The 25,842-nt window shown below is 41.6% G+C and overlaps 1 protein-coding gene across 1 annotated transcript in view; it reads right to left on the bottom strand.

Moving 5' to 3' along the window:
- NEXMIF (neurite extension and migration factor) overlaps positions 1-22,786 on the bottom strand; it is a 246,959-nt gene extending 224,173 nt beyond the window's left edge. The window contains exon 1 of the mRNA XM_054040456.1: positions 22,444-22,786. The gene's annotated coding sequence lies outside the window, so the exon portion shown is untranslated. The remainder of the gene's footprint in view (positions 1-22,443) is intronic.
- Positions 22,787-25,842: the final 3,056 nt, after the last annotated feature.

The following is a 25,842-nucleotide window of genomic DNA, read 5'->3' as shown; positions in this document are numbered from 1 at the left end:
TCAACTTGTATACTAATCTTGGACTTCTGAATTTCTTTTAGCATTACAGCTCTGCTCCATGTTTGTCAAATACAGATGAAATAAAAAAAATAATCAGAATATCACATAACGAAGTATATTTCAATAAAATAAAATAAATCATATTCCCATATCACAGTAACCGCAGTATTGGTACAGTAGATTGAAAAAAATAACTATTGTTTATTGTTCTGTTTTCTACTTTAGATTCAATAATGTTTGTATTAGTTCTAATATTTCCAATTAGTTGCTCTACTGTTAGAAGAACTAAAAGGGTAGTAATGAGTATTTTGGTTTCATTTCCCTTCTAGGGTTTCCCTTTAATGAAGAAAACATTTACCTGACAATTTGCTCTTGGGATTAAGTAAAAGGCATTCACTTGTCTTCTAAATGTGAGAAGTATATTGTTCAAGACATTCTGTTAAAAACAGCCACTCAACCCAGTCAAAGGCCTTCCCTGCATCAATAAATAACAAGGCAAGTTTATTTTACTTTGTTGAATGAATAGAATTCAATATACGTTATAGATTATGTGAAGAATGTCTTCTGCGCATATGAAGTCTGACCGATATTTATCACTTGTTTGATTATAGTCTCCATTCTAATTATCAAATTTTAGCATAAATGTTAATATCTATTGTACCTTTAGAAGAGAAATGAGTTCATAGGATCCACAATTATTCATAGGTGTATGGTCCCTGTGTATCACTGTGATGGTAGCTGGCTGCATACTTTCCAGGAGACTATCCTTTTCTAGATTTCAGTAGGACTCTACTTAATATGGACATATGTTCAGTTCTTGCATAACATTTTTAAAGAATTTGGGTGTATAAACATCTGCTCTTGGGTTTAAAATTGTTGATAGCCCTTTTGTCGTCTGCTTCCGATACTGGCACCTCTAATGCACCAAAATTGCCTTGTCTTTTTAAAAATAGCAATTTTACTTTAAACTCTGCTATATCTGCTCTGTATTTGCATCCTGTGATATATACAAATTGGCATGGAAATCCAGAAAGGCAGATTTAATAGATCTAGGATCTTAGAAGAAAAACTACAATGGTTTATGATCTGGAACACACACCTTACTATGAGCGTTTAAAGAAACTCAATTTATTTAGCTTATTGAAGGGAAGGCTAAGAGAGGACTTGATCATGGTTTACTGTTACCTATACAGGCAAAAGATTTCTGAGAGCAGAAATCTCTTTAATCTAGCAAACAAAGGCATAACAAGACCCAATAGCTGGAAGTTGAAGACAGAAAAGTTCAAACTAGAAATAAGACACTTTAAAAAAAAACCAAAACAAAACAAAAAAAAAAAACAGTGAAGATAGTTAACCACTGGAACAGATTACCAAGTGATGTAGTAATTTCTCCATCGCTTGAAGTCAAGATTGGATCTCTTTCTAAAACATATATTCACATTCAACCAAAAGTTATTAGGACAGATGAAGAATCAGCGGTGAAGTTCTATGTCCTGTGTTACACAAATCAGATTAGATGATCATAACGGTTCCTTTCAGCCTTAAAAAAATCCATTAACCTAGAATTTCTTACCTTATCCCTTTCAGTTTCTGACAACTATCAGTGTTGCCAACTCTTGTGATTTTATCACTAGTCCCCTGACTTTTTATGTATTTATTAATGCTCCAACTCCTGGAGGAACATGATTAGGCGAAAATATCAGCTTCTCTCCCCCTCCTGCCAAAGTAAGTTTCTAGCAGTCATATTTGTGGAGAAAACCTTAGAAATGTGAACCGAGTGGACCTTAAAGACTAAAAAACTAGAAGGCAAATAAAAAGAAATCAACCATGGGCAGCAGGTATCATAGGCTGGGGGAGGCTGGGCCTCCCCAAACAGCCTAGCATAGCCCTGCCTCTGCTCCATCCCTAGAACCATTCCTGCAGTTCCTTCCCAGTTCCTGATCTTCTGTAGCCCAGGCTGGCTAGGGCATGCTACCAGGACTTGGGGTGCCTGGCGCTGGGGCCAGGGCCACGCCATCCACCTGGCGCTCAGGGCCTGTGCCAGTTGAGGGCTCACCTGGAGCTCAGGGGCTGGGGGTGGCCGTCCCACCCGGCCACCTGGAGCTCCGGGGTTGAGGGCACTTGGACGGCCCATGGCTGGGGTGCGGGAGGGTGCTCTGGGCTCCTGTGGGGGAAGGGGCAGAAGGAACGGGGGGGGGGTTGGGGGCTAGCCTCCCCAAGAGACAGTTCACCGGCTGCCCATGATCCCAACACAAGACCAGCCAATAAACTGGAATTCCATTTCATGAAAAACATTTAAGTTTCGATCTTAGGTTACTTTCTCCATTGGGACAAAAAACAGAGAGATCCATCCCAGAATAGCCAATAGTCCAGTGGTTAGGGCACTCACCTGGGATATGGGAGACCCAGGCTCTGCCCAATTCAGAGCAGGATGATATGTCCTATTCACTAGACCAGAGGTTCCCAAACTTTTCTTATTGCATACCTCCTTCCTTCCAGATCTACCAAATGCCCATGTACCCCCTTCCAGATCTGCCAGCTGCCTACATAGCCCTCCCCTTCTCATCACCAATACTTCATGTGTTCTTCTTAACACTACCTGTCTTTAGCCATCTGGCCATATTTCACTGTTACGTACAGATATAGTTATAGTGCAACATATACAACCAAAAAAGCCCCTAAGAGCTGAACTCAGTTAAACTGGACAGGCGCTGAGCAACTGAACCCAAGCTGTACAGTGATTGGCGGTGAAGGCTCTATAAGTCAGTGTCTCCGTGAACCTGATTTCTCATTGGTACATCTTGAAGTAAATTAACTACTGTATTTTATATAATAAATTCCCACAGAGTTTTAAAGCTTCATCTGAATATACTATACTGAGCCTAATATAAAAATGCAATATAGGGCTATACATACTATAGTTTGAGACGTCCTGCACTAGACTATAGACTCAGCCTCTCTTATTCCAAGTGGAACAACTCCAACAGGAGAGATTGAGAGAGAACTGCTTTAGAACAGCCAATAGCCTGATGGTTACAATGCTCAGCTGGGATATGGGAAAACCAAGTTCAAGTCCCTGATGTGGTGCCCAAATCACTGGGCAATAGAGTCAATCTGTTTCTCTGGCCCAATGAATATGTATTTATTTATGGAAAGTTCCACAGGAGAGACAGAGATCTCCACCCCGTGAATTTGGAACTTCCACATGCCAAGTAAGTGCCCTAATCACTACCAACCATTAATTTTTAAAAATTTCTGCTTTTTAAACGCTTGGGTTTGGCAATACTGCAATTTGCTTTCTTATGAACTTTCCTTCTCAAGGAGATATGCTGGTATTTTATGAGCTTTGTTGCCCTTGACATAAGCTAACGTTATTTGCCACTCTGCCCAATCCCAGCATAGTATAGTAACTTCTCCCCTTTCATCTGTATGTGCTATGTATTGATTCTGATTTTCTGTATGTGACACTCTATACCTTGGGGGAGCCCCCTGTAACTCCCATATTCCGCATCTATATATAATTGTGATATTGCATATAGAGTATGCCTTGTAAGGTATCATGGGAAAGGTTATGATCAGCTGAAACCCACTGTTCCATCTAAATATGTATATCATCAACACACAAGCAGTTATGAGATTCTGTTGTATAGTTGTCACTAAAATATGCTGTGGGTTTGGGAAGCCCCGGATACTAGCTCCCCAAAGACGATAACCAGGGGGATAACCAATGCCTGGGCGGGTGTCGAACAACCATCAACAGCCATTGTCCAGCAAGGGAGCTACAATGCAATGACTCACTTGCACAAGGCCACACCAGGGGAATTGCTCAACCTTGTCTGGTGACTCAGCAATGCCCACCAGACATGCCTGGACTTGTGTTCTCCAAGCACATGGACTAAGGGTATAAAACAGAACACAGGGGCCCCATGCTTCGCCTTTTCTCCTCCCCTCACCTATGCTGCAAGCAACAAGGACACTTAGAAGACTGAAGACTCTGACAGAGGAGACTGGCCCAGGTTTCCAGGGTGAAACCTGGGTACTATGAACTGCAATATCCAGTGGGGTGAGAAAAACTGCTTAATCTAGATATTGCCCAGTCTAATAGGGTTGAGAGGTTAGACTACATGCTTATATTTTATTTTGGTAACTAACTCTGACCTTTTACCTATCACTTATAATAATCTACAATCTATCTTTTCTAATCAATAAACTTATTTTACTGTTTATCTTTACCAGTGAGTTTACATGAAGTGTTCAGTAAATTTGTTTAGGTTTACAAAGGCTGGTGTATATCCACTTTCCACTGATGAAGTGGGCACCAATTAATAAACTTGCATTGCTCAAGAAAGAGTCTTGACCAGTGCAAGACAGTATATTCCTAGGGTACGAGGCTGGGAGTTGGGGGCGATTTGGCTGGTGCCTCTCTCTCTGGGATTCCTGAGTGGCTCTAGGAACATTCATGCAATCTAGCTGGGTGTGGGGCTCCACGTGCTGTCATGCTGAGTGATAACAGCACCCGGAGAGGTTTTCTGCTTGTCACTAGCAAAGCATTGTGAGAGATAACCCAGATTGGAGAGATAAGGGGGCACAGTGGTCCCATGGTCCCAGGTTGTACCCCAGGGATCCCATCACACTGTATACTTATGAGGACTTCTAGACTTTGTACCTTGCTTCATTTTTTTCCTTAGGACATTAGACCTTATCAAGCAACCTCCTTTGAGTTAAAACTCTGGCCACTTCCCATCAGTAGCATTATCCATATAATTCAGTTCTCTATATTCAAGGTTAATTTTTGTGACTATCTTTCAATCCCCAGTGCTTTCCTCCTCTGCAGTTTGTACAGCTGCCCATACAGAGGGACATAATCTGACAGATACTATTGTTAATGTCAATTTTATATACCATATATAGATGTTTACAGCCTACAAACACCAGATCCATTCTGGAGTAAGAATACTGACTCTTTCTGCATAGATCTGCTAACAATATTTCAGTCATTTTTCCTCCCCTACACTTCTGTTTTTTTTTAAATCACCCTGTCTATCTTTAGTTCTGGGACCCAATTAAAGTCCCCTATCACAAATAATGTGAGGAGCAAGACCTAACTAGAAATTAGTATTGAACTGATTTTTTTCATTGGGAGCATACAGATTTATATAAAGGTAATTTCTCACCCATTTATAATTCCAAAGACAAGCATATATCTAATACAGACCTCATTTGATTTTTTAAAAAGTATTACAAGCCTGATTCACCACTGCATTACTGTAGTCTTGCACTAGTATAACTTTCACTAAACCAGTGTAAAATTGGTGTAACACAGGGCAAATCCAGTCCTATTTGTAATGGGAGATTTATTCTGATTAGGTTAGCCAACCCCTCTGTTTTCTCTTACAAACTGCAGAAGATACATTTCCAATAGCTGACTCTTCTTCAGAGATGAGTTTCTCACCTTCAATATCTAGATGCAACTTTTTAAAGGTAATTTGATATCTCTTCCCCACCTCTAGTCCCCCTTGATTGGGTTATTAAATCTATTAACATTCAAGATACCATTATATAAGTACTGCTACTCACCATTATGTGGTAGAATTAGAGAGAGAGCTATTAGAATCAAAGTTTGTCTTGTTTCCTCTAATTCTCAGATATGAACTCAGATACCAGGGAGAGAGAAAACCTTTATCAAATCATCTGGAGCTTTTAACAGTGGAGAAAAAAAGAAAAGTGGATAAAGGTTCGGGGGGTGAGGGAGGAGTCAGAGAAGTGAGCACACAAGGAAAATGAAAAAGTATACTTTATATATATTTGTTAGATAAAGGGATACATGATACATTTTTCTCCCCTTCAGGGTGAATAAATTACTCTCTCACCCCTAATTTTGTTCTTGTTTTCCCAATCCTTATATTTTATCCTACCCCTACCTCCCCACTTTAGAACTTTACAATCTGAGTAGGATCAGGCTTGATCAGTACTTAAATGGGAATCCACCACCCAGCCTGAATGCTACAAAAAGTGCTGGTGGTGACACTCCTCTCTCTTATCTTAGGCTGAGAACTGGCTCCTCCCCAGATTATTTTCAGGTACCACTGCTGGAAGTGCCATTTTTCTCACATGAAAGTGGCCCTGACCAACAGTGGTTATTAAAAAGACCTCTGCACCTTTAACGGGAAGAGAGAGCTTGTGGTTAAAGTACTTCATCAGCATCTTGGAATTAAGCCAGACAACCCCTTGTGAGAAAGGAAACATTTCCATTTTACAAATAGGAAAATAGAAGGTCAGAAAGTTTTACAGGCCAAGGTTTTCAAGAAGCCTTTGATTTTTTCCAGTGTTCAGATGCCCAAGTTGAGATGCCTTAGGTCTGGTTTTCAGAGGTGCAGAGCACTTGGAGCTCTCATTGACTTCACCTGGAGTTGCATGTTGTGACCACAGATAAAAGTCGTATACAAAGTGTGTCTAGTTGGGCTCACAAAAATTAGGGCACCCAACATCTGACATTACTTTGGAAAATGATGACCTTTAAGAGAGATGCCTAAAGTCACACTGGAAGTTTGTGGCAGAGTAAGAGTTAGAATGCAGACCTCCTGGCAGACACTCCGGTGCGATAGCCACAAGGCCATCACATTTACATGCCTCTTAGCACATTTATTTCTCAACTTTTCCAAAAGGTTCTGCTATCACTGTAAGATCTTTAAGGCGTCACACAATGTAAATGCATTCTTTAAATAGGCTTACTGTAATATCTATCACATATTCACTTAAGTGAATCTCACTGCATAAATGAGCCATGGATAGCACCCAGTTAGGGAATAAGTAACTACAGAAGTAGCAGCAGCACAGGGTTTTTCACATCCCACTCACCTTTCAATTGTGGTTCATAGACTTCTGTAGTAATGACATATTACTGAATGTTTTGATTTTCGAGCACAGACTTATTACAAATTCATACTGCATACTGTATATGGAAAGAGCAAAAGGATGCAACACAGAAGTAACAAGAAAAGGCGAGGAATCAACACTAGCATGAGAAGAAACCCTTTTTTCAAAAGGAGAAATTGAAAATTGTATATTTTAAGGTAATAGATATATTAGTTATAATACTTGGCACTTAGAGCACTTTTCATCTTCAAAGCACTTTACAAACTTTAACCAGTCTTCACAATACCTGTGGGAAGTTGATACGTAAGTATTACTAATTTCGTTTTACAAATGGGGTTACTGGGGCAGAGCAGTTATGATACTTGCCTAAAGCCACAGACGAAGTCAATGAAAGGGCTAGGATTGGAATTCAGGGATTTCTGGCTCCTATGCTCAGACCACTGAGTGATGTCTCTAAGTATTAGATTTATACCTCCTCCCACAGCCCTCATCAGTTTATCCCCACCCTGCCTGTCCAATACACTATCACAATGCCAACTCCAGCCTTTGTTCCACCAATGGCCCCAGCCTCGATCATCTACTTCTCCAGCAAACGATTATCGCTTTCTCACTTGCCGCCACTCACAGGTGGGAAAAGCTCCCAGTGAGAATCCATAAGCCACCACCTTCTTGCCCACCTCAAAACTCACCTCTTCTGTAATGCATACTGGAAACTGCAATCTGATAACAGCTAGGCAGGTGGAGAGCTGTGATCACTGCTACCGATAGCTAAGAACTGTGCACTTTCTATTACATTATTCATTAATCTGTCTCTCCCACTCAGCCTGCTTATCCACCTAATCTACCTGTTCTGTCCTGTGTTTTTGGACTATAAGCTCTTTTCTATTCTATATGGGTTCTTATATTGTGCACTCATTGCTGTAGTATCTGAGTGCCTTCCAGCAGTGTATTAAGTAATGAGACTAATATCTGTCACATGTTAATTCTCTCATCCTCTCCCCGGGGGAGAAGTGTGTGCAATGGCGGATTTTATATAAATACATTGCTATGTATTTATTAGAGAAGGCAAGGTAAAAGAGATCATATAATCATAGACTCATAGACCTGGAAGGGACCTCAAGAAGTCATCTAGTCAAGTCCCTTGCATTAATGGCAGGACTAAGTATTACGTAGGTCAGGGGTCGGCAACGTTTAGCACGCAGCTTGCCAGGGTAAGCACCCTGGCGGGCCGGGCCAGTTTATTTACCTGCTGATGCAGCAGGTTCAGCCGATCACGGCCCCCACTGGCTGCGGTTCGCTGTCTCGGGCCAATGGGGGCGGCGGGAAGCGGCGCGGGCGAGGGATGTGCTTACCCTGGCGAGCTGCGTGCCAAACGTTGCCGACCCCTGACCTAGACCATCCCTGACAGGTGTTTGTCTAACTGAGTTTTGCTCTTAGAACAGAAGGTGGTGAGGTTCATTCCACAGTTTTAGGCTAGCCCACAAGAAAACTCTGTCTCCTGCATAAACTAGCTTTACCTTTATTGTAAAAAGTTCCACTATTCCAGAGGAGCAAAGTTGTTGACCACAGTCTTCACCATGGAGCTCTGGTTGATCTTTTAGATTCCCTGGGCGTAGGCTACTGAGTGCCTTGAAGATAAGGACAGAGACCTTGAACTTGATTCAATGTTCTATGATAAGCTAGTGTAGGGAGCAGAGAACAGGTCTGATGTGCACAGAGTAGACTGTGTTCTTGAAGAGATGCACTGCAACATTCTGTACCAGATGGAGTTTTTTAACTGCTGATGTCTTCATTCGGGTATATCGCATTGCTGCAGTCCAGAGGAGAGGTGACAAAGGCATGGATAACTGAAGCCAGGTCTTTATTCAGCAGGATGAATAATGGCGATAGTAGGAAGCATTATTTTTTGGATGCTGCTACATGAGAGCTTAGGAAAGGAACGGAATCCAGGAGCACTCTCAAGCTATGGACTGAATTGACCAATTGGGGTTGTGTACCTTCAACCAAAGGAGACTGCATCATGGCTTAAAATGCTTCAGAATGTTTTCCTCTGCCCCACAGCATAACATCCATCTCGCCTGCGTTCAGCTTCAACCTTAGAGGCAGAGACTGGTGTTCGTAATATGCCTCCCACAATGGGGTTCAACCTACCTGTGGTCTTTAGGTGCTACTGCAATATACAAGTTAAATGAATAATAAAACAACATTTAAACAAAAGGAGCAAAAACCTAGCCATGAACCTCAAACTAAGATTTCGGTCAATCTCTAACAATAGTCAATCAAATCTACAGTTATTGTGTTACATCGATCCTTAACGTAACTCCACTGAAGTCAGTGATGCCACACAGGAATGAATTTGGCCCACCACTTGTATTTAGCCAAACAATTGGCTATATACATATGAGACATATGTATAATACACAACGAAAACTGAAATATAACACAGATAGTAAATAGATTTGTCAGAAGTGTTACCAGCCCTAATCAGCTGATTATACACTCAGGAATAATGCTATTAAAATGGATAAGATCACCCACCAACTACAATCACAATCTTCCCATGTCCAAAAGCCAAGATCCTCTTCAATTAATTGTTTAAAAAAACTGCAATTGTTAAATGTAATTTTCAGCTAGCAGGGTTCCCCCTCCCCTTAATATATTCCATTCACGTGTATTCCCTACAGTACCTGACTGGCTCAGCAATTTTCTCTCCCTTCCACATGTACCCAGACATTAGATTTTACACCTAATCCCATCATATAACTCCCCAGGAGAACCCTGTTAGGCAACTGCCATTTAAATGAGTTCTGAGTGGATTGTTCCTTTGCTCTACCTTGCACCAAACCATGCCTTGCTCGTACATGTAGGGTAGTCCCACTGAAGTCAGTGGAACTATTTATGAGGATAAGTCCAGCAGAGTTTGGCCCATAAAAAGACACCTCTGGCAAGATGTGGGCGCTCTGTCTTCATATATAAATTTATTTCATCATACAACACTGAACTGTTTTAGATAGATTTAGATAGGAGAGAACAGTTTCCCCACATTTGTAGCACAGTTTCAGCTGTTAAAGAGACTGTGAACTTTCCTTTAACACACATTTAAACTGATACAACTTTAATTAAAAAAGTAATTTTGAAAATTGCTTGTGCAGTGTGCAAGGTGGTGTTCAGACAGCATCTCTGATCCCTGGAGTTCTGCAGCCTTGAGTTTAATAAACTGAATTTTCAAAAAGTAAACACAGCTTCACATCAGCATGAACCTTCCATTTTAGACAAATATTTTTCAGCTATTTCTTTTTATCCAGGAGATGGAATTTTTGCTCCACCCCATCCACTTCACACTGTGCTGTAGTTCGCTACTTACTGGGGAGCTGGGCATAAGGTTACAATAGAAAAAGTAAAAGACTGTCAAACTGTAGCTTCACCTAGCTACCAAAACAGATGCCTTGCCTTTATCACAATGATACAAGCAGCCAGCGAGGGTGCCCTGTACCACACACAAGATCATCAAGTTGACACCCTGAGCCAGTCCAAACCCTGGTTATATAATAGAAAGTCCATTGGGAACCTAATGCCTACCCATCCCTCCCATGCCCCCCCTTGGCAGCTGCACAGTCTGCAGGTGCTTCTTTCCAGCCTGCTAGTACTGCTATAAATTAAAGTTTACATTGCTTCATTTCTTGTTTTCAGGGGCGATAATTTGGCTGGGGAAAACTAAGGCAGTTTGCTCCAGGTAAAAGCTAGGCAAACATAATTCCTGCTCAAAGGAGGGCTTTTGTTGTTTTTATCACTGGTTGTTTTGCTTTGTAAGTATTTTTAAATAAATCCTTTCAATTACCTGTAGCGTATCAAGAGTGCAAAAGGATGTCTAATGAATGAAGGTTTATTTTTGCCATCAATTTATCACAAACGGTTTAGGATAGGCAGTATATCCAACAGAGTCCAGGACTGGGGCAAATCAGGACTTCTGGGTCCAATTCATGACTGTGCGATTCTGAGTAAATCATTTAACTTTTCTGTGGCTCAGTTCTCTCACTAACAAATTAGGTTGGGGTGGGTGGTAAGGCTTACTTAATTTGTGTTTAGAATTTGAAAACCTCCACTGAAAGGTACTGAGCTGGAAATACCAAGTATTTAGTTTTTAAAAAACAAACAAACAAACATTTACCATTTTCACACATTTTGGATTTTTTTAAATCTTATAAACTTTTAATGCTATTGAGAACACCTAAAAGAAAGGGCTTTCTGTTTTCAAATCTGTTCCGTCTGGCAATTGCAAAACTGCATGTAATTTTGAACCCACACTGAGTTTCGGTCAATTTTTAAAAGCTGTATTTCTTAAGTCAAATCCACAATAGGTAAGAGGCCCTTTGAAATAATTTATGTACTTTGTTTTTAATGACAGAACTGTGCATGCTTAAAGTTCACTACTGCACAGAGGCAGTAATTTATCATCCTAATGTAACTTACTTTTCAATATGATTTCAGAATCTGCTATGAAGTTTGCTTTGGTAGAATTTGTCTCTCGGGGAATAAAATTAAAGAAATGGTTGATTTCATACTATTATGTATATAGCCAAGAATTCCAAGTTATGGGAGGAGTGTTATTTTGTGCAAGAAAAAAAAAATATGCTGAAATTTTTGTGGGTGAGTGGTAACAGAGTTATCTTCTAGAGGGATACCCAACACATCTATCCTGGGATCCGAAGGAGAGTATTCCTCTGGTTCCAGTACCCTCCAAATGTTTTAAGCAGTACACAGTGTTCTAGCTATAAGACTTCTCCAGTCTTTAGTGCTCCAAATTTAAGAGCTAATAGCCCAGGACGCCATTCTGCCCCTAAACATGGCAAAAGGGTCTTTCAAGTTACTAATGAAGTTCAGATGTATAGCAGTACTTCAGAGACTAATGGGTTACTTAAGTATTGAGAGTTACCACCTCGACTTTTTATTTACTTGTACTTGAGATTTAAGTGTGACTGTACCAGTTGCATTCACCACATGCACAAGCTTAACGCAGTTGAACATACTGCACACACTGTAATATCCCCTTTCGTTTGAATGTCACTGAGTAGAAAGAATATTGGCACCAGAACTCACGTGTGGCACACTGCCATCGGCAGAATTAATTTTGTGGTTTATTACATGTTGAAACGGGGAAAAGCAACCCAAAGGTTTCATATAAAATTTAAGAATTACACAATCAGTAAGCATTTGGAATATGATTTGTGCGCTCCACCATGCACAAGCTTATTGATCAGTGCACAGATGAAGACTTTCAGTACTGTATTGTACAGTCAGTGCTGAAGTATAACGATGCAGTATTTCCTTCTCCTGCCCTGTCACCAACACTGAAATTTCTGACCTGCTACCTCCTTGAAACCCCTCTACCTATTCCTTTTCAGTAGCTTTCTCCACCCCATTCTTGTGTCTCTCCTCTTCCTATAGTTTCAGAAAATGGCTGGCAAAAGGTCAGGGTTGGTCTTGGGTGCCTATGAAGATAAAAAGCTGATCACAGATTTTTTTGTTCAAAATCTCTAGACTTTTTGTGGCAATGATAACCTCCAAAATCTAAACTGATTGCTATGGTTGAAGGTTTAAATCATGGCCTTCCAAAATCTGTCCTGGACTAGCCTTTGAAATTCTGAGCTATCTGTAGCTGAAGAGGGGGAGCTGAAAAATTTACTACAGTAGCACCCCCCAACATCCTAAAAAGACTATGTGGGTCTTTTTGGTTAACAGTAATAAAACTTCTGCCAGTCGTTATTGCAAGGAAGATTGGGATGCCACAGAGTTTGCTTAATACATTAATCTGAAGTCAATAATTCCACAGACCAGTCACCATGTAATGGTCAATATGTCAATCACAAGCTAATGCTATTTGTAACTCTTCATCACTACTAATAGCAATCTACCTGCCAGAGCCCCTAAAGAGCAAATCTCACATCACATTCTACTGGCTAGTCGGCACTCTTTTCTAATCAATCTATAAAGCACGAGTAAGACTGTACACAAGTAGCAAATTTATATAAATGTGACACTGTATAAAATACAATCTCTACATTGATTGTAGACTTGGACCATGGAACTCGCCGCTATGTTAGACATCATGGAGCTGAGAGGAATTAATCAATCTGATCTAAAAACTTACCCTTTTACTGATCTTTTCAAAACAGATACTTTCTGCAATACAATGGATTATCTAGAAACTAATTTAAACTCAATAAGGCTAGTGTTTATAATAAACAAAATAGGAAAGGCCAGGGTTCAAATATAAAAAAAGTTAGGCAAGGGATTAATATAAATTAAAGAGATAGAGGCACAATAAATAAGAATCATCTTATTGAAATCTTATTACTAGATCTCAGTCAAATGACCTGACCAGAGGAATAAGACAATTAGGTAGGTAAAGATTACTGGGATAGGAGAAGTTATTTTTTCTACAGAGCAGCTGATCAAAGAAACTCTTTGAACTCCATTTTATGGATGAAGAAGACTAAGATTTTGTTGCAATTAAAAACTCTCCGACTTATACAGTAGTTGCAGCTGATGAGTTTTAATGCATCTTGTCATAGCTGGTTGGGCTCTTTTTCCTTTACTTCTGTTAATCTTTAGATGTTTTAGGTTATTAATAGTCACATGTTTCAATATTATACATTAACTGTTCTGTTGGAATCAGAACCATCACAGAGTCCACTATATTTTTGCCCACATCAGTAGTGTCAACTAGATGTTGCATCTCAACATTATCTAATTATATCGCAAAAATTTACAACACACTACTACACAATGGATTTATTTTAAAAAGACAGAAGACCTTGATGTTATATGGGGCCATTTTAAAGTAAAAGTATCCAACTACACACTATGAAGTCACTGCACATTGCTCCAACAAAAAAAATGTGTGGTCAGCAACAAATTTTTTAAAATATATGTAAACAGAGGGATAAGTGGTCAGGACACCAGAAATACCCCTTCACGTTTAAAAACAAAATAAACAAAAAAGTTAAGTGCCACAGCATCTTTTGGAATCAGAAAATTCTGACACTGCCCTCTCTAAATCACTAAAGGCATATTAAATACCAATTATAGATATCTGTCCACCCAATATTCAGGTTTAATTAACTAGCTAGCTGTGACTATGCTATCAAATACACCCACAATGATTTGTCAAAAAATTCCACCCCTACTCTATTATTTGCATTAACAAATCTGAGACACTTCTTAAAAATCAAACTCTTAATTTTTACTTGCTCAGCTATCAGAGACAGCCAAGAGGGACTTCTGTTTAATATCTCATCTGCAGGACAGCACCAGTCAGCCATCGGTATTGCACCAAAATGTCAGCATGAGCCTTAAATCTGGATTTAGGACTTTAAGCCATGACCTTGTGGCCTGTAGAAAACCATGCTACCAACAAAGCCATACTGACACTTCATTCCTTTCATCTTTGCTAATTCCCCAAACATACACCCTTGTTTCAGTGAAGCAGTTAAAGAATTTGTTGTAGTTATTCAACAACTATGAAGGTCAGATATCATCCTGACTGGAAAAGTCCCTCCACCCCCAAGGCTGCATGTGTTTCTGCTTGTTTGAAGCTACCAACTTAGGTCACAGGGGAAATGGCAGTTAAAACAGAGATTTGGAAGGAATCTAACAGACCAGACCAGAAGACCTGGCTATTCCAGCAGATGGGAAAGAACCAGTCTTGATATGCAAAACTAGTAGTTTCTGTTAAAAGGCTAAAAATTAAAACATAAAAAAGAGCTTCAATAACACTTCTGAAGAAAAAAAATAAAGCTTTGGAAGCTTTAGATTTGAAGCCTCACAAGCTTCTTATGAAAAATGCAAGCTTTGAAAAAAGTTCTGAAGATTTAATATTTTTACTTTGGGTTCTTCTTCTGCCAATTGACTATTGATGCTGTAACTAATAAAAAAATAATTAATACCAATAAATAGGCTTTTCATAAGGCCTCAGCTCTTCTTCCCCATCACAGACTCCAGTTAGTCACTTGTGCATTGTACAGGAAACAAAATCTGTGGACTTTCTAGTTTCTACTCTTGGCTGTTTTGCACTGTGACTTTCATGTGTACGTGCCTCTGGGAGAAAACTTTGAAGGGTGGGAAAGAGAATTTGGCCTTTTCCAAGTTTGTGGCTCCAAATGCAGCTCTGAAACACTGTATGGCATAACAAACAAGAGAATTCTATAATACTGGGGATTTTATGGACCACATTTTCAAAAGAGCTCAGGTCTCACTTAGGCAAGTAAATATACAGATTTTCAAAAGAACTCAACATTCAGCAGCTCCCAGTCTTCCGCATGGAAGCTGCTGGGTACTGGATACCTTTGAAAATCTAGTCATTTACAGGGTTGCACGTGAGCCAAACTCTATTGAAAATCTCTCTCTAAACGTGTGCATGTCCTCACAACTGCAGCTCTTGCATGAGAAGTGCAGACCACCACCTCTCTGTACACTCCAGAAATAATTGCATCATGATGGTAAAACCCACATATGTATAGAACTTCTAAAAGAGTAGGGTTGCCAAATCTCCAGGATCGTCCTGGGGTCTCCAGGAATTAAAGATGAATCTTTAATTAAAGATGATGTCATGTGATGAAGCCTCCAGGAATACGTCCAACCCAAACTGGGAACCCTATAAAGGAGAGAAAGACTGGAAATGTCTCCAAATACTAATCATATTTCCAAAAACCCCATTGCTCCCCTCCTGCACTAGGAACTATAGAATAATTTCAAAGCTTAACCATAAAAAAATCCCACAAAACAGTAAATACCACTTTCATACAATTAAACAGTAACTCCACCACTAAGGAAATCCCACATGGGATGAAGGGAACATGAAAATATTCTGTACAGAAAGGGTAACAATGTTTGTAATTATAGATAGGGCTGAACCAGAACACCTGATACATAACCTCACCATTCTGCCAATCTTAGGGAAGTCCAGATCCATCTATGAACTAAACTTTGCAATTCAGGCCACTGTGTAACAAGCCAAACTGGAAAACAAACTCTTCCACCTTCTGAGGAAGTTCACATCTGAATTCAAACTTCACTTAGAGATAATAAAGTGTTATTACCACTGTACAAGGCACTGGTGAGACCTCATCTGGAATACTGTGTGCAGTTCTGGTCTCCCATGCTTAAAAAAGATTAATTCAAACTGGAACAGGTATAGAGAAGGGGTACTAAGATGACTAGAGGAATGGAAAACCTGCCTTATGAGAGGAAACTTGCAGAGCGCGGCTCATTGAAGCTAACAAAACAAAGGCTGTGGGGAGATACGATTGTCCTCTATAAATACATCAGAGGGATAAACAACAGGGAGGGAAAGGAGTTATTTAATTTAGGGCCAATTTTGGTACAAGAACAGATGGATATAAACTGGCCATCAACAAGTTTAGGCTTGAAATTAGGTAAAGGTTTCTAACCATCAGAGGAGTGAAGTTCTGGAACAGCCTTCCAAGGGGAGCAGTGGGGGCAAAAAACTAATTTGTTTCAAGACTTAGCTTGATAAGTTTGTGGAGGAGATGATACTATGAGGTTGCCTACAAAGGCATATCGCCCAACCATGACTGCTATTAGCAAATATCTTCAACAGTCAGAGTTGGGACACTAGATGGAGCGGGCTGAGTTACTCCAGAGAATTCTTTTCCAGGTGGTCTTGTTCGTAGATTTCACCCACATGCTCATGATCATCTTTGGAGTCAGGAGGGAATTTTCCCCCAGGTCAGATTAACAGAGACTGGGGAAATTTTTGTTTTCATCTGCAGTGTGGTGCGTGGGTCACTTGCTGCTTTGAACTAGAGTAAATGGTGGATTTTCTGTAACTGAAGTCTTTAAATCAAGATTTGAGGACTTCAGTAACAAAACAAGAGCTAAAGGTATAAACCTCCATGCTTCAGGGCAGAAGCCAACTTCTAACTATTTAGGGTTAGAAGGAAACTTTCTCTGAGGGCAGGTTACCCTAGAAATGCCTACTGCATGGTTTCTTTCACCTTCTTATGAGGAAGCTGCTTCTGGCCACTCTCAGTGACAGATAATGGACTGAACAGATGGACCATAGGCACGGTATGGCAATTGGTTATATTTATATCATTCAAACAGCTGCAGCAAAATCACAATATAGAAACAGAACAATTTTTCATATACCCAGAATTAAGCGATTTTACAACCCTCCAGATCTCTATAATCATCTCATGTAAAAGACATACAGAAACACCTTCAATATGCAAGCAGGCCTAAAGATTAAATTAAAAGTTTTAACATGATCTGACAAATACGCTGGATGAAAGATATCCTTTGCTACATATGCTGAATGAAGACATTGCTACAGAAATATTAGAGACTGACTGGTCTAGACCTTGCTATCTGTCACTCAGGAGACATCCATTTGCAACAGAGTCACACAAATGCAGTCTTACCTAGACTTTATTATTCCCCTGGAATTGCTAACAAAATATAGCTAGCACTACTATCTAACTGTCCAAAATGTTACTCATCAAAGGCAACTCTATTTTGTTATTTGTGGGAATGCCCCATTATGTATAATTTATGGGTGCACGTTCAAAACTGTTTTATAGAAATGATGGGTACTTCAATAACTTTCACGCCAACTCTATGTTTGTTAGGGATCAGCAAAGCTAGTAAAGTCACTGGGTGTGAAACTGACGTTATCAACACATTTACACTGATAGCAAAACAGCTTGCCCTAAATTTATGGATATCTTATGCAAAATCCATGTATGACATCTGGAAACCAGAACTAATTAATTACCTTAAACTTGCTAAGCTTAGCCACTCGCTACAGGACAACACAACTCATTATTTAATATTGTATTGCAGCAGCATCTAGCAGCCATAAGATCAGGGCCGGCTCTAGGCACCAGCAAAACAAGCTGGTGCTTGGAGCGGCACATTTTTAGGGGCAGCATGGCCGGCACCAGAATGCCGCCCCTAAAGATGTGCCCCGGCCACCCTTGCTCACCTCCGCTGCTGCCACAGCGCGCGAAACAGCTGATTTGCACGCCGCTGCTCCCCCTCCCTCCCAGACTCTCAAACCTGGGAGGGAGGGGGAGATCCCGAGCGGCCGCGGCAGGCGAAACAGCTGATTCGCGCACCGCTTCTCCCCCTCCCTCCTAGGCTTGAGAGCCTGGGGGGAGGAGGCAGGGCTGGGGATTTGGGGAAGGGGCGGAGCTGAGGCGGGGCCGGGGGTGGGGTAAGAAAAAAATGGGGGGGAGGGGGTTTGCCAAAATTGTTTCTGCTTGGGGCGGCAAAAATCCTAGAGCCAGCCCTGCATAAGATGAAGACCCCGTTGTGCAAGACACACAGTACATATAATAAATAAGACAAGCTCCTACCGCAAACACCTTGCAATCTTGGTATATCATGAGTTAATGGCAAGAATGGAGGGAGTGGGAGGTCTGACAAGGTATCAGTGAAACATGGTTCACTTGGTTTTATGCAATATGGCTCATTTATTCACTACTGGATGGTTCCACAAAATCAAGAATCTCCACCATCTTACTGTATGCATGGGTACCGATTGTAAAACCAATCCCAAACTGGGATAAACTACTCCAGATCTACAACAGACTAAATATACACTCTTCTCCAGTTGAGCGTATAAAATCTTGTAATAAGTTAACTATTTCAGAGTTATTAACCCCTTACTCCTGATTCTTAATATATTTTGATAATCCCTGAAAACGGTCATTACTAAGCAGCAGTGGAAATTTTATTTTGTTTTTTTCCCCACACAGACTACCTACCTACCTTAGGGTTTTAAACTTCAGCCCACCACTGTAGTATCTGAGTACACACCACATAAAACAGATTGGGAATAGCAAGGTATTAGCTGACTTCATGGGATCCCTGGCTCCTCTCCCTTTTGGGGATAGATTTTTGGTTGGTTCATTTGTCTGTTTCTGGTTGGCTGGTTGTTCTTTTTGATGGGAGGGGAGGTAAGAGACTGGTTATTCTTTTCTAGTTTGGGTTTTTGTGTTTGACTGTAGGGGACTACTGGCGGGAGTGTTGGTGTTGTGAATGTCATTCTCACAAAGGCTCTCTCAGAGTAGAAGGTTTTTCAGCATTTCCTAAAAATGGTTGGATTCTTGATCTGTCTAATCTCGTCTGGAAAGTCATTCCATAGGCTGATCCCCTGAACTGAGAATTCTTTGTCCCCATTCTTGTGTGCTTCATCCTTGGCTTTGCATGCGCGCAACACATACTCACTCTTTTATTTTCTTTCCAGACATATTTTGGACGGATAAAAACAGAAAGATTACACACACACAGAGAGATATTTGTTTGTGGTTCATACACAAATATCCATCAGGAGTCGTCATCTCAGGAAGGGAGTATTCCATAAAAGTACTGTCTGCCTTACATTTCACATATATACTTACTACTACCTGCTTTGCACCAGCTTGAAAAGTTCACGTCTATCCGTCAAGACCTTTTTCACTGAAAAGACACCTCCCAATCCAGAACAATACCCACATGCATCTGACGAAGTGGGTATTCACCCACGAAAGCTTATGCTCCAATACCTCTGATAGTCTATAAGGTGCCACAGGACTCTTTGTCGCTTTTTACAGAACAAGACTAACACGGCTACCCCTCTGATACTTAACAATTAGGAAGGTTAGCTAAGCCACTGTTATAAGCAACTTGGTAAGGTACAGAGATGGAAGCTTCTTAGGTTGCGGGGGAAACATGAATGGTGAAGTTGTTCTCCTTTTTTGTCTTCCTTTTACATTTCTGTTGTGTGTAGAAACATTTGAACTGGCACTCTTTATTTTCAGCCGGATACACAATTTGAAAGATATTGTACTGCTGTGTAGGCCAACTAGGGTCTGCCATTCTTCCTTAGTAGCACTTTGGGGGAAATAATTATTCACAAAAACTGCCATCATAAACAGAGAAACCAAAATCAATGTAGCTGTGTATGGACCATTGCCACTGCAAAGCAAATACTCAATCAAGACATGGATCAGTGAGAATTATATCACTGGGAATCCTTAAGCACATCTTCGTGTATTTTTAATATCTATCTTATCACTTGCTGATCTCTCCTCCCCCCACTTCGAAACACACATACATGCACCTTCAAGACCTCCCTTTTATCAGGGGTTTGGGCATAAGATTCATATAAACAGCAGGAGAGATCTTAAATGCACTACTAGGTTTATTGCCTTTTTTTTAAAAATAAAGCATTGGTGCATAGCAGATTTATTCATTGAACAGGTTGATTTATTTAACAGACTTGACATACGTCAAACCCCACCATGTGCTTACATAATTGTTATCCATTTAACAGGTCTGTTCTTTTGTCAAATATTTGTTTAAAAAGTGGTTCACTGAAGATTGCTGCCTTGTGCACAGTTCACATATTTTAACAAATGTATTCTTGTATTAGGTATCAGCTGAAGTAACTTAATTGCATCCTCCCTGCTTGAGTGCTGTCATTTCCCCCTCACCCCATACCTAAACAAACAAACAAAAAAAAAGTGTGTGTGAGTGTGCGTGCGGGTGCATACACAACCACACACACTTTCTAGCAGAGATATTTTGCTGTTGGCACAGTGGTTACTGCATTACCATACTGTTCCACTGATAACAGCAGGTACCTAAAAACACAGCGAACACAAATCTGAATACCAGGATGTTGATGGATGTGAATAGATTGCAAGCAAGCTGACCAGAGAGTCCAGGAAGGGGCAAAAAGGATGAACAGACCACCAAGTACGGATGGGGGAAGGCTCAGAATAGATTCCCAAGGCCAAATAATTTTAAGATTGCCCTCTCACACTTACACGTCTTTCCTCTTCCTCACCCCGATACACACACACAAAATCCTTTCACCTGGTGAATGTGTACTCTGCATAGTTTCAGCAGGGGGTAAAATACTGGATAACATTTAGAGACAAAATATACAGCCTTTGCTTTAGTCACTAGTCCATTAGAACTGGTTTGGGTTACTATATTGCAAACGTGCCATTTTCAAATTGCACAATTAATTTTGAACATCATGGTTTAATTTTTTTTTAAATCAGATATTAAAAACAGACACCTCATATAGTACACTTAGTAAGCAAAATACATTACTGTTGTCACTCTTGCACAAATGCACAAACAGTTCAGAACTGAAGACACTGAAATAAAAATATATGAGCCCAATTTTCAATTGCTCACTAGACAGATGGTTAATTATATTCACAGCCGCATTTTTCACTGGGATAGAGTTTCAGACAATGAGCCAGTTTTATTTGATTAGCCAGTTTTCTAGTTTAATATGTGAAATGACAGTTTCTTTAGTGCTTTTTTGTTCCTTGCTAAAAATAAGGTTTCTGTGTAAATTCTTCCACCATTCAAAACCTCATTGCTGTAAATAAAAACCTGGTCATATGTTAACCAGTGTGTAAGTAGTGTAAGGAAGACACAGAAAATACAAATGGCCTACAGTAGTTCGGATGATACTGATTTGTAGAACCTTTTTCCTCCCACTGTGGAATATTTTAGTTCCTACCAGAATTCTCATCAGTGTTGAAATGCATGAAAATAAAGTAGCTTACATCCAATCTTTTTCAAAGTGCTTTAAAACCATATTTTTACCAAAATTTAGTTTACCAGAGATTCAGAGACAAATTAAATACTAGAATACCCAATAGCAAATATATTTGCTAAACAGTTCCCTGTAAACACAAACAATAAATGTACTAAACAAATAATAATAAATGCCCAAAGACAGAAAGACTTACAACTAGTACACTGTCGTGTAATTTTTAAAATAAAAACTTCTAGAAGTATTCAAAAATTCAAAGGACAAATTTTTGGCTGAAAAAAACACAAGTCTAATTTCATTCCTAAACTAGTAGTTTCCACAGCAGAAAATCTATTCATTTGTGATATTCACACACTTTCGATGACCCCCGAGCCTTTGACAATTTGATCCAGGTCTCTCTTTTCTTTCCCCTCAGAACATGTATTAAAGCAACTAATTAATTATTGTAAGCCTTTGCCCTAAATTCCACTTTCAATATTTTAAGAAAAGAGACATAAGTCAGGAGCAAAAGAATGGAGACTAAATATTTTCCTCTCTGGAAAATTCACTCTGGATTGATTGGAATGGGGAGGGTTAAACTTAACTCATGCCCCGCCACCCCCCAAGTCGCCTTGAAACCTTCTCCGCTTTCCCACTGCTCACTAGATACACAGCAAAGGTTGGAGGAATTTGATTGACACAATTTATGTTTCCCTCCTGGCAAGAGACGGCAACAAGACAGACCTTTTCTCAAACATGCAATTTCTAATCATCATCATCATCACCACACACACACACACACACACACACACCCTATCGGAGCCGTGCAAGCAGCCGGCTGGGGGCTGCGTGTGCTTGCGCTATTCTCCCCGAATAGGAAAAGGCCTTTTCAGGATGGCAGGGCTGAGTGGGGGCTCCCGGAGAGCGCTGGATCCCCCCGCCCCGGCCCCAAAGAGAAACTCCAGCAAGCGAAGCCCGCACGGCTGCTGGGTGCAGAGACTTACCTTGGCGGCGAGCCCGCGAGGGGGGCCGGGGAGCGTGGGGCTGGCTGGGGGCCACCCCCCCTGCCTCCAGCAGGCAAGGCTGGGGATTGCGGCGGCGGCTGCTGCAGTCACCGCCGCTCCATGAGCCCGGCTCTCCCGTGCGTGCAGGTGGACGCGCCTGCCTCCCTCCTCCGGGGGGTGATGGAGCCAGCGCTTCCCCGCGCCTCTCAGCGCCCGGCGCGGCTCACGGCAGCCCCCATGGCCCCGCAGCCATGCCGGGGTCCCTGGCCGCCGAGCCCCCCCGCCCGCTCCCGCTTGCAGTCACCCGGCGCTTGCCGGCTGCCCCCTGCTTTGCTGCGGGGGGGGCGGGTGGCTCCCTCCTCCCCTCCGCCTCCTCCTCCTCCGCCGCGGCTGTTTCTTCCTCTCCTCCTCCTCCGCCCCCACCCAGGTTGCTTTTTCCCATTCAGAAGGTGCCTACAGCGCTGCTGTCGCCGCTGCCATTGTCTCCTCTGCCGCTGGACCGACTCTCTCCCCCTCCCCCCTCCCACCACCACCTTGCTTTCCCCGGGAGCGCGCAACGCGCGGCCACCTGTCATAAAGGGCGCGCACCCCCGGCGCTGCGGAGCGCGCCCGAGTGCTGGTGCACGGCAGCGGAGCCGGAGGGAGCGCGCGCGCGCTGCGAGGCTACCCCGGCTGGTTGCGTGAGCAGTGAGTGTGCAGCAGGGCTGTCCCCTGGGGCAGCGAGCGGGGAGGGCGCGTAGAAATCAGTGACTCACACCCAGAGTGGAGGGGAGCCTCAGGAACCCAGTGGATCTAAGCCCCCGTGGGAACGATGGAGGGGAGGCTTTGCCGCACATCAGAGGATGGGGGCATCAGGCCCCACATGCCATGGGATTTTCCCTTGCTGCCCTCTCCAAAGCCCCTGCGTACTGGACAGTGTGCGCCCATTGCCGCACGGCTGGAGGGTGAGGGACCTTCCCCCAGAAGGCTCCCCCCGCCCCCGTTCCATAAGGATAGCTACCATACTTTGAGAAGGGCTGGCCGCCTCTTGGAAGGTGCAGGACAGAGCAGGGGCCCTCCCACCCCAGTGTGGCCACCTGACGGGCTAGAGAAAGGTGTAAGGCAGGCAGGTGGAGTGCAAGGCTTCCTCCTCTCAATGGGACTTGGTGCCAATTTGCATCACCCTCTCCTGTCCCATCTAGAGTTCCCTCACTCCTAGGTCATAGAATAGAATCATAGAATATCAGAGTTGGAAGGGACCTCAAGAGGTCATCTAGTCCAACCCCCTGGTCAAAGCCCCTCAGTCCGCCCCTGCAGCACCCCTTGTTATACCACGTCTAGGCCCTTATATGCTCTGTGACTGTACCCCAAAAGGCTAAAGACAGCTGCTACTCCAGTTCTGTCCTTAGGGTGACCAGATACAAGTGTGAAAAATCGGGATGGGGGTAGGGGGTAATAGGTGCCTATATAAGAATAAGCCCCAAATATCAGGACTGTCCCTATAAAATCAGGACATCTGGTCACCCTATCTGGGCTCTAAGTCAGCTGTGCTGCCAATGCTTCTCATTCTGATTTGTAGTATCCTATTCCATGCCTGAGCTCCCACACTGCTTTACCAATATACCTCCCCTTCAACCTCCACTCCAGTTCCCACCCACCCGCCTTTCTGCCCATTCCATTTCTGTCCCTGATACAGCTCTGTCAATGCATCTCTCAATCCTAATTTGCAGCACCTTCTCCTATTCCAGCCCTGGATTCTCACCCACAGCTCTTCCAGCGCACCTGAACTCTGCTTTGAACACCCCTATTGTTTTTCCAGTTACATTGTTCCCCCATGAACCAAGAGTGCTACAGGTGTAAAGTTATGCCAGATTGCAGGGGTACTTCGTGAATTGTTTTTCCACAGGAGAAAGCTGATATGAGTGCATTATTGCATCTCAGTATTTTTGATGCAAAACTCCGAAGCAAAGCTGGAAGATTCAGGAATCAAAATTAGCTACATGACATCAGAATAAGAAGGAACTTTTTAAAGAAAACCCTATAACTGTAAGAAAGTGGATTTTAGGCAAAATAAAATTCCACCCTGAATTTTCAAATGGAGAAGTGAAAGATGCCAACAGAGCAAAAAGCAAAGTGTTTGTTCGCAAATATGAACGCTGTATGTGCTCTGTACCTTTGTTTTGCTGTGTTGCAGATGATCAGTTCTGGCATCACACTTAGTTGAGGAAAAGGTGCAGACCTTGAGAGTGAATAAAGTCTTATTTATCAGCACAAAAGCTTCTTAATGGCCCCACCTGCCTCAACTCTGGCCTTGCAGGATCCCCTTTAGGGATGGGAAAGCCTTTCATTCTCCAAGAATTGACCTCAGTGCTGAGGTTGGCAAAGGAGCCAACTGTCATGATGGGTTTTGTGATATGGACACCTGTTCACTGGGGTAGGGTGTGGGATTTTAGCTCAATGGTATGATCCACATATACTGCTTCAGATCAGTGCAGGTAAGAACTGTGGAGCCAGAACCTAAGAAAGAGACCTATTACATCTATCAGTGTTCCTACAGCAAGGCCCCTAGCTCCTGTTGTTGTTAAAGATACAGAGAAGCCTACCGGAATTGACTTAGCCCTGTCCTTCACATATTGCAACATCTTGATTCCATAGAGTTATTGATGTCAGCCTCATATTGCATGTGACCTATGCAGAGTATCATTGCATATGGAAAGAAAGGAATCCAGAAAAAATGCATAAAGAGGGTAAATCAAGGTTTAAATTAAAAAATATATATATATACTCTGCAGTAACCACAGCGGTGGGTCTTCCAGTAAGGTAATTTGGATAAAAAGGGTTCTGGAAATGAAAATCCATTAGTCTACCTGCCAAAATCAGGAGGGACAACATGTTCATGAAGATAGATTTGAAACTAAATTAGGGACCTCTTGAAACGCAGGAACAGCAAATTGATGATATAATTATTATAGTACTTCTTGAAAGGGGTGGGAAGGTGGAGAGAGAAAATCACTCACTGCAAAAATGAAAGACAAGCATTATATAAAAATAGATAGGGAGGTCAATATTTCGTTTGTACAAGTCAACTTTTATTCTGCAGTAGTTCTTTTGCAGGAGGAATTACATGACACACTGTCAGGTAAAAACAACGAGGAGTCCTTGTGGCACCTTAGAGACTAACAAATTTACTGAAAACTGTCAGGTAGTTTGCATTGAACATTTAAGCACTACAAACGTTTATATGTGGACAAGAGATGGTTATCCATTAGGAATAGAAGTGTTATGTTGTTTTTTTAATTATCCAATTATTAATACACAAAAACATCTAAAATATGACATTTTACCTTCACACGTTCATTTAAATTAAGAGGCTGCTTTATTTTTCAATATTGTTTATCACTATAAGTGTTCAGTTATGAG

The sequence above is a fragment of the Malaclemys terrapin genome, chromosome 9 (assembly GCF_027887155.1).
Source record: "Malaclemys terrapin pileata isolate rMalTer1 chromosome 9, rMalTer1.hap1, whole genome shotgun sequence".
NCBI classification, from domain to species: domain Eukaryota; kingdom Metazoa; phylum Chordata; order Testudines; family Emydidae; genus Malaclemys; species Malaclemys terrapin.
This window is presented reverse-complemented; position numbering and strand designations above follow the sequence as displayed.